General features: G+C 45.0%; 1 long non-coding RNA gene across 1 annotated transcript in view; it reads left to right on the top strand.

Moving 5' to 3' along the window:
- The window catches only part of LOC138581977 (uncharacterized), a 1,316,379-nt gene that overhangs the window by 797,577 nt on the left and 503,036 nt on the right, over positions 1-15,766 (top strand). The gene's annotated exons all lie outside the window — the stretch shown is intronic.

Genomic DNA, 15,766 nt, shown 5'->3' with positions numbered 1-15,766 from the left:
CATTACTAAAGACTTTTAAAGACATTAGAATTACTCGAAACTTACCGTTCATGCAGTAAACGACGGACAGCAGTCCTCTGAAGTCAAGAGGCCTGCTCCCCTTATCCAGTGAAGAAACTGGTTACAGCACCCTGCTCCGAGGCAGATGGAGAGCACGGCGTTCACTTACCTAAGGTGAGAGCGTTAACCTTTGGGGTTCTACAGGAGAAGAGAAAGGGAAGAAGAGAGAGACATTCAATAACCCAGTTCATTAATCCCATATTTTCTATCTGCAGACATCTTACCCTTCGAGTCAGACATACAGTGCACAGAGGTCCAGCCCAAAGAGCCAGCCGTGTGTTACACATCACCTTTGAAGATACGGTATACGCCCAGTCAAGACCGGCGCCTCTACGGGAATCAGGTGAGCGTTACAGAACGCAAAGCCACTCGCAAAACTCCCGCCCAGGCGCTATGGAAACCTCGGATACCGACCAGCTAGCCCAGTTACTTGGGGAACTAAGGGCAGAAGTGCATGCAGCCCGTCAGGAAACGAACGCTCTAAGAAGGGAACTGATTATTTCCAAGGAGCGAACAGATGATCTCGCTAGACAATTGCTACAGTCACAAGCCGGACAGACCCCGTTACCCGCATCTGGGGGAAATCTTCCTTCTACATCCTCTTTGAATCCAGTGCAGATCAACCTACCTGGGAATGTACCTCTGGCTCCGCCCGAACGATTTTCTGGTGACCCAAAGAGGTTTGCAGTATTTATCAATCAGTGCCGGTTGCATTTCTTATGCCGGCCAGCAGCCTTTCCAACTGATCAAGCTAAAGTAGCTTTCGTGCTTTCGTACCTTAGTGGCAATGCGGCAGACTGGTCGATCCCTCTAGTAAATCAAGATGATCCGGTCCTCCATGATTTTCAAGCTTTTCAGCTCAGTATGGAAAAACTGTTCGCAAGACATTCACAGGGGCAGGCCTTGGACAATGAGCTTCTTTCGTTGCGACAAGGTAATCAAGACCTTTTGGCTTATATTGCGTCTTTCAACAGACTGATAGTGGAAACTCAATGGCCTGAGGACAAAAGGATTACGCTGTTTTATAGAGGTCTACGTGGAGAGCTCAAAGATGTGTTAGCCCAAGTAGTGAATCCCCCACAAGATTGTTCGGACTATATAGACTTAGTCGTTCAAATAGATCACAGACTGCAGAACAGGAAGGCCGATCGTTCCAAGTTTGATGCTCGAGTATTTTCCAAACCGCCAACTCCTTCCAAAGGAGTAGACTCCGGGGAACCAATGCAAATAGGGGGCCTGAAAGGTCCTCTAACACAAAAGGAGCGGGAAAGGAGAAAACAGTTGCAATTATGCCTCTATTGCGGAAACTCATGGCACTTTCTTCGAGACTGTCCGGTGAAACCTGCCAAGAAGGCAGTAGGAGCTGCAGTTACCAAAGTTACAAACTCTGAGCAGGGAAACGACCTCGCCCGACAAGAATAGAGGTCCTCTTGCCGAGCGTGAAAACCAGTTCCGTGACCTCGCATTTCGTGATACCTATGGTCCTCATTAGCCCTGATAATCCGGATCGATTACATGCAATTGAAGCTTACGTCGACAGCGGTGCCATCAGCAATTATGTTGATCATGAAATGGTTTTGAGGATGAATCTAACTCTTTGTCCCAAGGCTGTAAAGGACGTCATTACTACGGTGGATGGAACGGATATAGCCTCCGGACTTACTGGTAACGCATACCACTCAAGAAGTGACGCTAGTAAGTCAAGATGGACACCATGAGAAGATCGTGTTCGATGTGATCAAGGCTCCTCAGTTTCAGATTATTCTAGGAATACCTTGGTTAGAGAAACACAATCCTCTGATCGATTGGCGAGCAAGAACGGTCCAGTTTCCAGAATGTGTCTCTACTTGTCACCCTCCACCTGGTGTTGCACTGGCAGCAATTTCTTCAGAGACTCCCCAGTTACCTCCCGAAAACCTAGAATACCAAGATGTTTTCCAGAAGGACCAGGCTAACTCTCTACCTCCTCATAGGTCTTATGACTGCCAGATAGACCTGATACCTGGATCTACTCCTCCTTGTAGTAGAATTTATGCCCTCACCGGGCCTGAGAACCTTTACCTTCGACAATACCTGGATCAATACCTGGCAAATGGGTTTATTCGTCCTTCCAAGTCCCCTGCTTCTTCAGCTTTGTTCTTCGTTCCAAAAAAGGAAGGAGACCTTAGAACTTGTATAGATTATCGCTCCCTGAACCAGATCACCGTCAAGAATAGATATCCGTTACCTTTGATCCCTGAACTCCTGGACCAAGTCAGAAAAGCATGCATATATACAAAGCTGGATCTTAGAGGAGCCTACCACTTGGTACGAGTAAAAGAGGGCGATGAATGGAAGACGGCCTTCCGCACCAAATATGGGCTATTTGAATATCAGGTCATGCCCTTCGGACTTTGCAATGCCCCGGCCGCCTTTCAATATTTTATGAACGATGTCCTCAGAGAGCTCATAGATGTGTGTGTTGTTGTTTACATTGACGACATCCTCGTTTATTCTTCATCGGAATCTGAACATCGGAAACACGTGAAAATGGTCCTCGAAAGATTGCGTCAACACAAACTTTTCGCTAAGTTGGAAAAATGTGTTTTCAACGTGACTGAAGTTGGATTTTTGGGATTCATATTATCACCTGGCGGAGTGCGTATGGATTCAAAGAAGGTTGATGCAGTTCTCAAATGGCCATCACCATCCTCCGTAAAAGGTGTGCAAAGCATGTTAGGCTTCACTAACTTTTACCGCAGGTTCATCCCCGAATTTTCTCGAATAGTCCAGCCCATCACTGCCTTGTTAAAGAAAAACAAACGTTTTGAATGGTCTACCGAGGCGGAACAAGCTTTCCAGGATTTGAAGACTAAATTTATCTCTGCACCAATCTTAAAACACCCTCGCCCCGAACTCCCCTACATCATGGAAACTGATGCTTTAAGCCTTGCTATGGGGGCAGTTCTATCACAAAAGGACCCGGTAACCAATCAGTTGCATCCCGTGGCATTTTGGTCCCGCAAATTCTCGCCTCCTGAAATCAATTACACGATTACTGACAAGGAACTTCTGGCTATCAAGTCTGCCTTTAAGGCTTGGCGGCATTATCTGCTGGGGGCCCGACACACCGTTACTGTGACTACGGATCACCGAAACCTGCAATATTTGAAAACCGCAAAAGCCCAATCCTCTAGACAACTCCGTTGGGCATTATTCTTTGCCGAGTTTGACTTCATAATTACCTATCGACCTGGTACAAAAAACGGTAAAGCTGATGCCCTTTCTCGGATGGGAGTGGAAGAACACTTGATCAACCCTAAACCTGTACCAATCATTCCCGAACAAAGAATTCTGGGTGTAATCGCCACACAATCCATAGAGGAAGTTAAGGATAAAGCCAGGCAACTTGTAACTCCAGCAGACATACAGAATTGGCATCTGCAGGGAAAGGACTTTGCAGTAAAGGACAACTTATTGTATTTCCAAGAACGATTATACCTGCCCAGCACAGATTTACAGAAAAAAGTAATCTCTTGTTATCACGATTCTTTAATGGAAGGACATCCCGGTATGGCCAAGACCTCAGAAAATATCAAGCGCTACTTCTGGTGGCCGTCTTGGAAAAAAGATATCAGAGACTTTATAATGTCCTGTGGAGTATGCGCCCAAAACAAGAGTCAAAAGGAAAGACCATCAGGCCTCTTACGCCCTATTGACATCCCACCTCGCCCTTGGCATACGCTTTCTATGGACTTCATCACCGATCTACCTCCATGCTCCGGATATAATACGATTCTAGTAATCGTGGACTTATTCTCCAAGATGGCGCATTTCATTCCGCTCAAAGGCTTGCCAACAGCAGCAACTCTGGCCCGAGAATTTCTCGAAAACATCGTCCGACTGCACGGTTTTCCTTCGGTTCTAATTTCGGATCGAGGTAGTCAATTTATTTCTCATTTTTGGCGAAGTTGCTGTCGGTCGGCTCAAATTGATGTGAGACTATCGACCAGTCACCACCCTCAGACCGACGGACAAACCGAGAGGACCAATCAAACTCTGGAACAGTATTTACGCTGCATGCTGCAACAAACTGAAAAAACTTGGAAAGACATCCTTTGGATAGCCGAATATGCCTACAATAACTCTGTCCATTCGGGAACTGGGAAAACCCCGTTTTTTCTTTTATACGGCAGTCACCCTCGAACCTCGGAGTTGGATCCCCTCCAAGATCTTGAAACACCAGCAGTAGACTACCTGCATTCTACAATCACCCAAGCCTTTAAGGAAGCTGTTTCTCACCTTCAAAGGGCTAAAGAACAATACAAGAAAGGAGCAGATCAACATCGGAAGGAAACCCCTTAATATCAAGTAGGGGATCAAGTCTGGTTATCCACCAAATATCTACCTCTAAAAGGGCCACACACATTCAACCCAAGATACCTTGGTCCCTATTCCATCACTACCATAGTAAACCGAGTAGCGGTCAAGTTGGACTTGCCCCCGCACATGAAGATACATCCGGTCTTCCACGTCTCTCTATTAAAACCCGTGCAACCTCAAACCCGACTAACTAAATCTCCATAACCCATCCTAGTTGATGAAGAACTTGAGTTTGAAGTCAAAAGCATTCTGGACTCCAAGATCTCCAAATCTAAACTATTTTACCTAATTGACTGGAAAGGCTACGGCCCCCAAGAGAGATCCTGGGAACCTGCTGAATATGTCCACGCTCCTCGCCTAATCAAAAGATTTCACCGAACATTTCCTGACAAGCCAAAACCCCCGGAGAAGCCCGGTTTGGGAGGGGCCTTGAGGGGGGGTACTGTCATGATCTCTGCTTCCAAAAGGTCAGGGTTTTCCCAACTCCCTTGGAAGCAGATCCATAACCCAGGTTCCGAGTGCCAACCAGTCCCAATTGGGACCTTTTGGACCCAGTCTTGGCGCCAGTGGCACCAGGCTCATAAATATGCCCAGTCCCAGCGCTGGAAGCGCCGGGCTCATAATGCTTGGGTGGACTTACCTGCAGCAGACCATGCTGCTTACTTGCCTGCCAGTTGAGCCTCTGATCCTCTTCTGTTTGGAACTACTTTTCCTGTTGGGTGGGGCAGGAGCCACTCCCTAGGTTCAGAACACTGGAACTCTTCTGGAAAGCAGGAACTCTTTTCTTACCTAGGCGTGGCTGTGGAAGGAGACACCTAAGCACTACAGGAGGCTATTTAAACCACACCCGATGGATGAATCTTGCTTTGCGTTATTCTGCATCCTCTGCAGCAGAACGCTCATCGTGTCTTCTGCATCTGATCCTGGGCCTAAGGAAAAAGGCTTACCATCCTGAATCCAGTCTTCAGCAACACCTATAAAGACAAGAAAGAACAGGTTAGCATTACGGTCTTCAGTGACAGCGCTTCACTTACCTGGTCCATCGGCTGTCACCAACGCCGAGCGCTGCATTCCGGCATCTGAAAGACAAAGGCTTACATACTCTTCGTGCGCTCCGGAGGTCTTCGCACTGCATTCCGGCATCTGAAAGACAAAAGCTTACCAGCTCTTCGCACGCTCCGGAGGCCTTCGGCGCTGCATCCCGCATCTGAAAGACAAAACAAAGGTGCGTTTAAAGACATTGGGGAACTTTAATACTCACGTGCCATTACTCCTTTCCACATCTAACCCAGTGGGTATTCCGGCACCCTGCAGCCGCTCCGAACTTGTACCTGCAAAATAAAAAGACAGTTAGAGCGCATCGTGAAGCAGGCAACAAGCGCTTACTTACGTGCTTCCAGGCACTTCCATTCATCACACGGGCTCCATCTTCAACTCACTTCAGCCCGTCATCCGCCATCGCCGGAACCCTGCAAAAACAAGAGACATCATTACTAAAGACTTTTAAAGACATTAGAATTACTCGAAACTTACCGTTCGTGCAGTAAACGACGGACAGCAGTCCTCTGAAGTCAAGAGGCCTGCTCCCCTTATCCAGTGAAGAAACTGGTTACAGCACCCTGCCCCGAGGCAGATGGAGAGCATGGCGTTCACTTACCTAAGGTGAGAGCGTTAACCTTTGGGGTTCTACAGGAGAAGAGAAAGGGAAGAAGAGAGAGACATTCAATAACCCAGTTCATTAATCCCATATTTTCTATCTGCAGACATCTTACCCTTCGAGTCAGACATACAGTGCACAGAGGTCCAGCCCATAGAGCCAGCCGTGTGTTACACATCACCTTTGAAGATACGGTATACGCCCAGTCAAGACCGGCACCTCTACGGGAATCAGGTGAGCGTTACACTCTATCCACCCCTGCTCCCTGTTGCAATGCAAGAGCCTGCGCCTTCAGTTCCTCAGTTAAGGCCTTACTAGACTCTATCAGTCTCTCCTGCATAGCTACCTGTTGTTGGAGCCTATCGTTGTGCTGGCAGAGAGCCTCATTCTCTCTCTGCGTTTCCTGATTGGTCCTGGAGCACTGCGCCAGTCTTAGCTGCAGGGGGGTTACCTCCTGAGCTGTGTCCCTACTGGCCTGCTCATGTCTTGCCAGAGCCTCCTCCACCCTCCTGGTGTGCTCTAGCAAGTCCTGGTGTTCTTTTTGGAGGTCACCCAGTCCCTGGTGGGCCAGGTGATTTTCTTCCATTTTTCTTCTTAAGTGGCAGACTTCCTGGCCTAAGGTGTCCCTTTCCTGACTAAGAGTCTGCATCTGTACCGTCAGGTCATCCCTTTGCCTTTGGAAGGCACCAGCTTTCTGGTGCCCCTGATCAAACTGTGCCTGGGTATCCAGGTCTTTCAGGATCAGTTTATTGCTCTCCTCTTTCTCTCTGTCTAGTTGGATTTGCAGGGTGGCTACCTGCTATGTGCATGCCCTGTTGAAATTGATCTGTTGCTCCAGCTTTTTCTGGCTCTGCAGTAGGGAGTCCAAACTGTCTTGGCGTTCCTTCTGCAAGGCCAGAATTCTGGTATCCTGGTCAGCCTTTTCCTGTTGCAGTATATCCATGTCCTCTTTTATTTTAATGATATACTGCCTACTATCATTTTCTGACTCCTGGCTCCTCTGCAGCCTCTGCTCAGAAGAGTCCAGATCAGATTGGGCCTTCTGTAATGCCAGCAGTTGCCTACTCGCCAGATCTTGGCCTTCAGCACATTTGTCCTGCATGGCTCCCATATGTAAATATAAATATGCCGCTACCCTGGCAATCTTGTTGTGCTCATCCTTGGCCTTAGGGGACATATATAGTTCACTCAGGGCCACATGTAAGGGACCCTGGTCTCTCCATATATCTGACCCTGTTTCAGTGATCTGGGGTGCGATTGCCTGCAACCAGACCGTCTGGTCCTGATGAGTCCACTCACCTCTCACAAATAGTTTATGGAAGAAGTGCTCTCTGGCTATTTTCATATCTACCAAGGTTGTCATTCTGGAATTTGAGTTCCTTCCTGACGTACAGAAGTTTGTATTTCATTTTTGCAAAACAGACCTTTTCCTTCGAGCGTTCCTTTGAGGAGTGCTTTACAACGTAACACAGCGTGGTGATCTGACCGGATATGTGTATCTGGTCAGCTGGCACACAGTATTATTCTGCACAAGTGATAGATCTAACCCAAACGTCCGGCTCGAGCCCCCACTTTGTAAGAGGATTCAATCCAGCACTACAGCTAAGTCAATGCCTAGTCTGGGATACTGAATGGAAACCCTTATTGATATATCTTTATGTCCAGTTCATGAGTTCTGGATGACTACCCCTATATAACACCCCTTTCTTGGGACCCCCCTGACCCCACTGAGCCAAGAGGTAGTTCTGTTTTGCAAGTTTAAACGGTTTATTTTAGAATGTAACAATATATATATATCACACTTTATAATAAATTAATAATTAATATCACACTTCAGAACATGAGCAGTTAACAACAATGGGAAATGTTCTACTAATAAACTGATTTGATTACCCAGGAGTAGTATACAGGATGAGGTAGCACGCTTGGGAATAGGAACAGAAGAATAAGGTGGTAGAGAATGCTTTATGTAGTTTCAGATGGATGCAATGTTGAATGAAAATGCAATACAGAAAATACTCAATATGATTTCAACAAAACAATGTAATCACTTTTCTCTGGCAATCCACTCCCCCCTTATGCAATGTAAGGAAATGAAGAGGAGAGCACACAGTTCTTAGAAATGCAATCAAATGTAATTCAGTTCACCCCAGCAATCTTACACTACAGGAGTTTGAAACACAGGCCCAAAATGCTTTTATATGTGCTGGCAATGAAGTGAGGAATATGCAGAAAATGGTTTTAATTCCCTTTAGGAGGTCCAGGGTGAGTGGTATATACTTGGGATGATTTCAGGCTCACTTTAGCAAGGATCTAGGAGTAACTAGCAGGTTAAACGAATTTTTGGAAAAGGAAAGCAAGGAAGCTGCTGTTTTCACACGTGGCTGGATTTTTAACCAAATCGCGAATCGCGGCAAAATTCGCGAATGCGTGAATCACGATTATGGCAAAAGCAAGTCGGTTCTAAGCTTGTTGAAAAGCTTTCAGAGGAAAGTTAAACCAAGTTCCTAGCCCAAACGGTTCCAGAGATACGGACGATTAAATAAAGGTAGTTTTTCGGATTTGAAATTTTAAAAGTTCAAAGAGACAGGTTACAGCTTGCAGCTGGAAAATGACAGGTGACAGTTCTACTTAGTTTAAATAGATTGAATTATATTATATTAAACTAAGGGATAGGTTCTGAGTTTTGCTGAGTACTCACAAGAGATTTTGGACAAGAAGGCGACTTTGTCACGGATCCGGTCACTGCGCACAGCACTTCACAGCGATCTGGTCTCCGGTTCCGAGTACAGCTCTGCTTTCTGGGTCACCGGCACTGCTCCTGGATCTTGGGTTCTGCTGGTCTGGTCTAGCACCGGTCTGCACGGCTCCTAGTTCGCTTTCTCCGGACACAGCAATGTTCTAGGCAGGGAATTCAAACAGCTCGCCTGGCTGTTGATAGTCTGCAAATGATTTTTGGGCCTGCTGACAAATACTTTTGCTTGCAGTGGGCCTTCTTAGTTCAAAGTTCTGTAGTCTCTGTTTAGCTTGGAAGTCTAAGTGTAGGATCTCTGGATGTGAAGTCGTCGGTCAGCATGCTCCGCAGCAAATGGAATTGAATGTCTCTACCTGTCCCAGCAGTCTCTTTTTATGTGTTTTGAAAATGGGTGTGTGCCTGGCATCACTAGCCAGCCCCTCTCTCAACTGCCCATTGGTCAAGCTTTCCGCACTGCTTTGGTTGGGGGAAGGAAATGTGTGTCATGGTGATGCACCGAAAAATCACAAGAATTATGGTATCATTTAAATAATTTTGACAAGTCCGCACTGTGAGTTATACATCTTTCTTAGAATCACATTCTGGCCAACAGGAGTGTGTCTTTTCAGGTCACATGGTATAGAAACCAGTTTATCCAGTTTCTGCCAAGCTCAAAGAGGAAGCTGTTTTACGGTCCCCCCAATAAACCATCTGCCTGAGTCAAGGCAGGGCTTTGTTCAAAAGGAAGCCATTTACGACCACCCTAATAAACCATCTGCCTGGGCCCTTTCTTTAGTTTCTTGCAATCCCCTGGTAATTCAATCAGAGAGTGTGTGACCTCCTTTTGGCAGGAGCAACAGAATGCAGCCAGGCCTGGGAATGCATTTGTTGGGCAAGCCCCCACTCCTGTCGGGGGTATCTGTCTGGCAGAATTCCAGTTTCCTTAAGCCAGGTTTCAGGTAAAATGTCACTTTTTGTTCCCCAGTTTAAGTCAAGACAATTTTTACATGTGCAGCTAGAATGCTGATTCTAAGTTCAAAACTATGACATTTTAACGGTTACAAACTATGTGACACTCAAAAGTAGGTCACTCAGTTAATTTAAACATTTCCGATTTTTGGTAGTTTTAAATCCAGTTTCAGTTAGGCTGCTGCAGACCTGCAGGGCTCAGCCAGTCTTGTTATGAACATTGTTTTGGGGCTCTTCAACTTCCCAGATTTAGTATGCACACATACTTCATTCTGCCAGATGTCCGCTGGTGTTCAGTGAGATTTTTGGATGTGTTGCAATGTTTGAAAATAGGCATTTTGAGCTGGCATTCAGAGAAACAAAAGGTGATTTTAAAGTGCGGTTTTTCCTTTGGCACACATTTCACTCATGGCACCCCGGCCCATCCTGCTCGCACTGGTGGGTGGCAAGTTAGGCAACCATTTTAGTGTGCACAAACTGCGTGGTTCTCCTGGATTCCTGCGCACATGTGGGCTTTTTGGCCATCTTGGATTTTCTAAGCCCACAGCACCAAATGTTGCAGCATGATAGCTCAAACGTGGGTCAGGACACCCAACATCTCAGCTCAACTTTTTGGCAAAAACTAGTTATGTATCATAACTTTATAATTATACTAGTCACTGTCATGTGAAACATATATTCAATTTTAGCTGGTCATAAGGAATTAGGTGAGCCAACCGCCAACTCCGTACGATGTAGCATGGCCATTTGGCACATTTTTGTCCTATTCATAAAATGTACAACATTTATGAATCTGCAAATGATCAAGCATGTCCTAATTTCATTTTCCATCTTTTCACCAATTGTCACATATGTCACCTGTTCAGATCAGCCAGAAAACTAGTCTAACGGGCCATTTCTGTCTACAAATTCCCAGGTAAATGCAATTTATGTCCCCAAATCCGCCTGGAAATTACAAGAAAATGGCATGAAATTGAAATAAATCCTTAGTCTGATGGCTGAGCAAAATGCCTAAAATGGAATAGTCATTTTATATTAATTGGGAGTGCTTTGTTCCACATGTGGGAGGGCCGCCTTATCCCCCACAGCCATATGTTCCCCTGGGTCAGCCGGTGACCAAAGGGTTTTATGAGTCTCTTTGAAATTGGCAGTTTGCTCTTTGAAGTGCGTGCAGGAAGGGCTTACACCTCCTGGTCATGCTTCAGCCACATTTTGCCTTCTTTGAAATCTCTGGGCTCCTGCCTTCATGTCTGCACAACAGGAAATTATGACGCCCTCAGCAGCATCACATTTTATTGCAGGATTGTTGTAGGATATGTGCGATATCCAGCGGGAAGTGGGGCTTTGTCATTATGAAGTTCCTGCCTCAGCCCAAACTGATTTTTCCTGCATTAAGTGTCTCTTCAAAGGTGACTGGAATTTTGTGGGTTAAAACAGAATATTAATTTGCTTTGGTCACCCCCCACATCATATTTCCCTGACATTTTCTGTGTGAGCACTATAACTTTTTAAAGCCACTTTTCTTTTCACACATGTGCATCCCGTTTTTGCTTTTAATGTTTAAAATCCTTTCTGGCAGGTTACAGGATTCTTTGATTTCTCTTTCTTGGGTGAACTTACATTTGCTGTTTGTCCATAGATGATGAGGAGTAGGCCCCTTTCCACATGGTTCTTTCATTTGACATGAACACAAAGAAAAAGCCATGCCATTTTTTGTAGCAGTGTTTAAATGGCTGCCGTTCATGTGAATGGAAAAGCAAAGGCCGTTTTTGGTTGTAGTTTGGAAATTCTTGCCCCTCATGTGAAATAAAAGTAAAGCAAGGCTGTTTTTGGTTGCAGTGTACACTTCTTGTCATTCAAGTAAAATAAAAGCAAAGCAAGGCCATTTTTGGTTGCAGTGTATAACTTCTTGTCATTCATGTGAAGTAAAAGCAAAGCAAGGCTGTTTTTGCTTGCAGTATTTAAATGCTTGCCACTCATGTGACAGGGAAAGCAAAGCAAGGCCGCTTTTGGTGGCAGTGTTTAAATGTTGCTGTTCAGGTGAAAGGGGCTTCTGTTTGGGGCCTTTAAATGCACCCCACAACACTTAATTACTTTCAGGAGATTTTATTCTGGAGTTGATAATCTTTTAGCTCAATTCATGAACTCTGTTTCTATTGCTAAAATTGGGGGAATGTATTTATTCAAACCTGAGTTGATTGTATCAATTTTATAATCTGATGGTTGTTATCTAGTCCCACTGAATTTTGATCTGTTTCCTTGTCTTTTCTATCAATTGTCTTGTCTTTTTGTATGTGCATAATGTTTATCTGTTAACCAAATGCACAATAAAAAATAAATAAAAGAAAACATTGCAATTATTTATTACCACTGTGGCATGGACACCCGAAACTAACATATTTTAAGGTCCCCCTTGGTCCTACGCCTCATTATATAACAAGTATTGGCAATGTCAACAGTTTTGGCTTTTGTGTAGGCATTGGAAAGGCACTTGCCATGCACTGCCCTAGTGGTATTAATTGGCCATCGATGGTAGCAGCTGCAACGAATGCCGCTGACGTTAATTCCAGCCTTTATTTGCTGGTCAGGGCCTAATTTACCTCTAGCGCTTGGCTGGAGGTAAATCCGTGACGCCCACCAGCAAACTTATGCTTTTCCAATCCTGAAAAAGTGCTGGTTTTGTCATTACCGGCAATTATACCAGCAATTTTTCGGGATCGGAAAAACTGTAATGAGGCCCATTGACTCTCATAAAACTGCTTTGAAAAAACACTAGTAAGCACTTTGAAGGTGAAGCTTGATAATGCTTGCTCAAAGAGATCCAGGGAGGATGCACTTTAGGCAGGGAGGGACAGGAAGTGCTTGGGCAAATAACCAAATAACACCTACAGGTTTTGTGTCACTCCTCAAATGCCATTTCTCTCTAGCTGTACTATAATGCAATATTTTCAACTTATATGTAACACGGCAAAAATAATAATGAAGGATATCAAAACCATTTAAAAAAGGAAAGTCCTTTTTGATATAGAGTACACGTAGGATGACAAATGCCAGGTTGGTTTGACCTTGAAGAAGACTAGGTTACAATTAGGCTACTAGTGGAAACATTTCTAGAAGTCGGTGAGAACCATACACTGCGGAATAACTTGGTCTCGGGAGGACAGCTCAGGGGCAATGTGCTTGTCTTGGAAGCAAGATGACACGGAGCAACACGGGTTCGATCCCAGGGTTTGCGCTTAGAAACCTCTGGGTATTAAGCGTATTATAAATAACATATCATATCATATGAACTGCAACCCAGTATGGCATTTAAATGTTTGCATTAATTAATTCAACTCTGACAGTTTATCTAAAGAAATTGTATAGTTAATAGCACACTGGCAAGACTCTGGATAAAAATACTTGTGATGATGTGCTTTGGGTGTGTGTAAGGATCGATGATTTGAATTACTGTAGATAATGTAGTTATTTTGTTTTCTCATAGTGAGAGTTATTGACTATCCCAGATATTTGAGGTATGATGATGGGGCTCCTTTTAAATACTGAGGGACACATTTTAAAAATCTATTTGGAGCAAGTGATGGGCTCCACCGCTTCATTCCGTTTATGGGTGCCCAAAAGGTTGTGCAGAGTTCTAAAAGGGAATTTATTCAGCTGTCCTTTATTGCACTGTTATTATTATTATTATTATTATTATTATTATTAATATTATTATTATTGTATTTATTGAGCGCGGACCTAGCTTTAGGAAATGACAGAGTGCTTTTCAGAGATATACAACAGCGCAGATGCATAACAGAGTGCTTTACAGGGTTTTACCCCAATAAAGACGCCTAACGGAGCGCTTTTCAGAGGTAACAATAGAACAGATATGCAGCAGGGGTAGGATACAGAGGGGAACAGAGGAGGGGTACAGCCTTACCGGGTGATGGGGAGGAGAGGGACGGGTGTCGTCTAGCAAGTCAGGTGGCACGACGGGCAACGTGATGGCCCAGGGCTTGAGGAAGAGAGACTCCTTGAAGAGATGAGTCTTGAGTACTTTTTTGAATTGTAAGAGCGTAGGGCGAGTCTGATGCCGACGGGGATGAGGTTCCATAGTCTTGGGTCGTAGGCAGACAAGGATTGTTTTCTGGTCCTTTCTTTTTTGCAGCAGCAGATTTCAAGTCTGCATGTGTCCTGCCTTCTGGTGGTGCACTGTCCGGCTGGCAACGCTGGGTTTCTCCGCAAGGTAGATGGGTGACTTGAGGGGAACTGCCTTATAGATGATGGAACAAGACTTGCAGGTGATTTGTGTGTGCAGTGGGAGCCAGTGAAGGTCGATGAGGGCCGGGGTGATATGGTTGTATCGGCGTAGACACTTGAGGCATGCAGCCACGTGCAGGTAATTTCTCAGGGGCATAAGGGAGGACGACAGGAGTCCTTCAAGGAGTGCATTGCCCCCATCCAGGTGTGATAGGACCAGTGCTTGAATGGTGGATCTAAAGCTGTCCAGAAGGAGGAACGGACTTCACTTTTTGCAGGAGGGAGAGCTGATACCAAGCTGTCTGGGTTTTTTTAGCTCTCTGTGTCTTGAAGGAAAGGTGTTTGTCAATGTGGAACCTGAGGAATTTGGCGCTAGAGGTGAGCTCGGGTGTGAAGCCCTCAGAGTTCATGGTTGATAGCGAAGTCTGCATGTCTGGGTGTTCAGTGTTTTGGGTGAGGAGTACGAATTCGGTCTTGGAGGGGTGGAGCTTCAAGTATGCACTGGGCATCCAAGCCTGGATCAGCGAGAGCCAGGTTTTGAACCTATGGATGGCCTTGATGGAGTCGATCTTGAGGTATAGCTGTGTGTCGTGGGCGTATTTGTGGATGTGGATGTTGTGTGTGGCAAGGAGGGCTCCCAGTGGCTCCAGGTATAGAATGAAGATCACTGTTGAGGAGTTGATTAAATCATGGGCTTTCCTGCCTATTGCAAAGCATTATTAAATTCGAAAATGGGTGCACTTTATCATATGCGGAAAACAAACACATTTCCCCACAACTGTTTGGAACAGCCACAGAGGGGCGTACAGTGCATGAGAGGGCCATTTTTGACCCTTTCATTTTTGCATTTTTAAGTGTGACACTGTCCGACTTGAATGTCTAGCCCCACAAAAGGGATATGCATGTTCATTTATTTTTTCACGTCTCGTCACTGTGATTTGTGCTCCCGGCAGCCACGTGGGTTCTGGGAGCTTCTTATTCATTAGTGTAGGAAACATCCCCATACACTAATTTAAGAAAGGGGACTGGCCAGCTCATCATTTGCAATGCTACCCAACATTCCAGAAATGGCATCATGATCACCTGATCATTTTCTTTTTAAAAAAGCACATTATCTTTTGAATTTTTTGATACTCCATTTTTCAGAATCTGCCCCGTCTGTCCTTCCTGGCTGTTAGACAGAGGGGAAAAGCATTCCAGTATCTTGCCTCCTATTGCTGACTTCTTCAATGTGTATAATCTGTAAGTGCTGTGTCAGAGGATGGCACTTCTGGGCAGGTGCGTGCACTCTTCAATATTGTATTGATATTGATATTTTATTTCTATCGTGCTCATACACAAGTGTGTCAGAGCGCGACGAGGCAAGGGAGGGGAACAGGGGAGAACAAAAATAACAATCTTTCTAGACCCAGTGACATTGAGAACGCGCAAGTGCATGGGAGAGGGGTAAGTGCAAGGGAGGGTGAGAGGTGGAAAGTGCTGAACAAAAATAAGAATAAGTTAAAAATAAAAAGACACGAATGAATAAATAAATAACAAAAAGCAATAAATGGTGGTAGTGCAGCCAGCAAGTGGCAAGTGCTAGGAATAAGGCAACAAACGGGGTGCGTCTGAATAAGAGCAGAACAAGAAAGGGGGTGGCTGGAGGGTTACAGACACATAATATTGCACTGTTTAGTGCCCTTGCATGGTTTCATATGTGCATTGAAGTTGTTGCTATCAATTTAATTCTCTTTGGGAGC

The sequence above is a fragment of the Ambystoma mexicanum genome, chromosome 3q (genome assembly GCF_040938575.1).
Source record: "Ambystoma mexicanum isolate Mex_15411 chromosome 3q, UKY_AmexF1_1, whole genome shotgun sequence".
Lineage (NCBI taxonomy): Eukaryota > Metazoa > Chordata > Amphibia > Caudata > Ambystomatidae > Ambystoma > Ambystoma mexicanum.
This window is presented reverse-complemented; position numbering and strand designations above follow the sequence as displayed.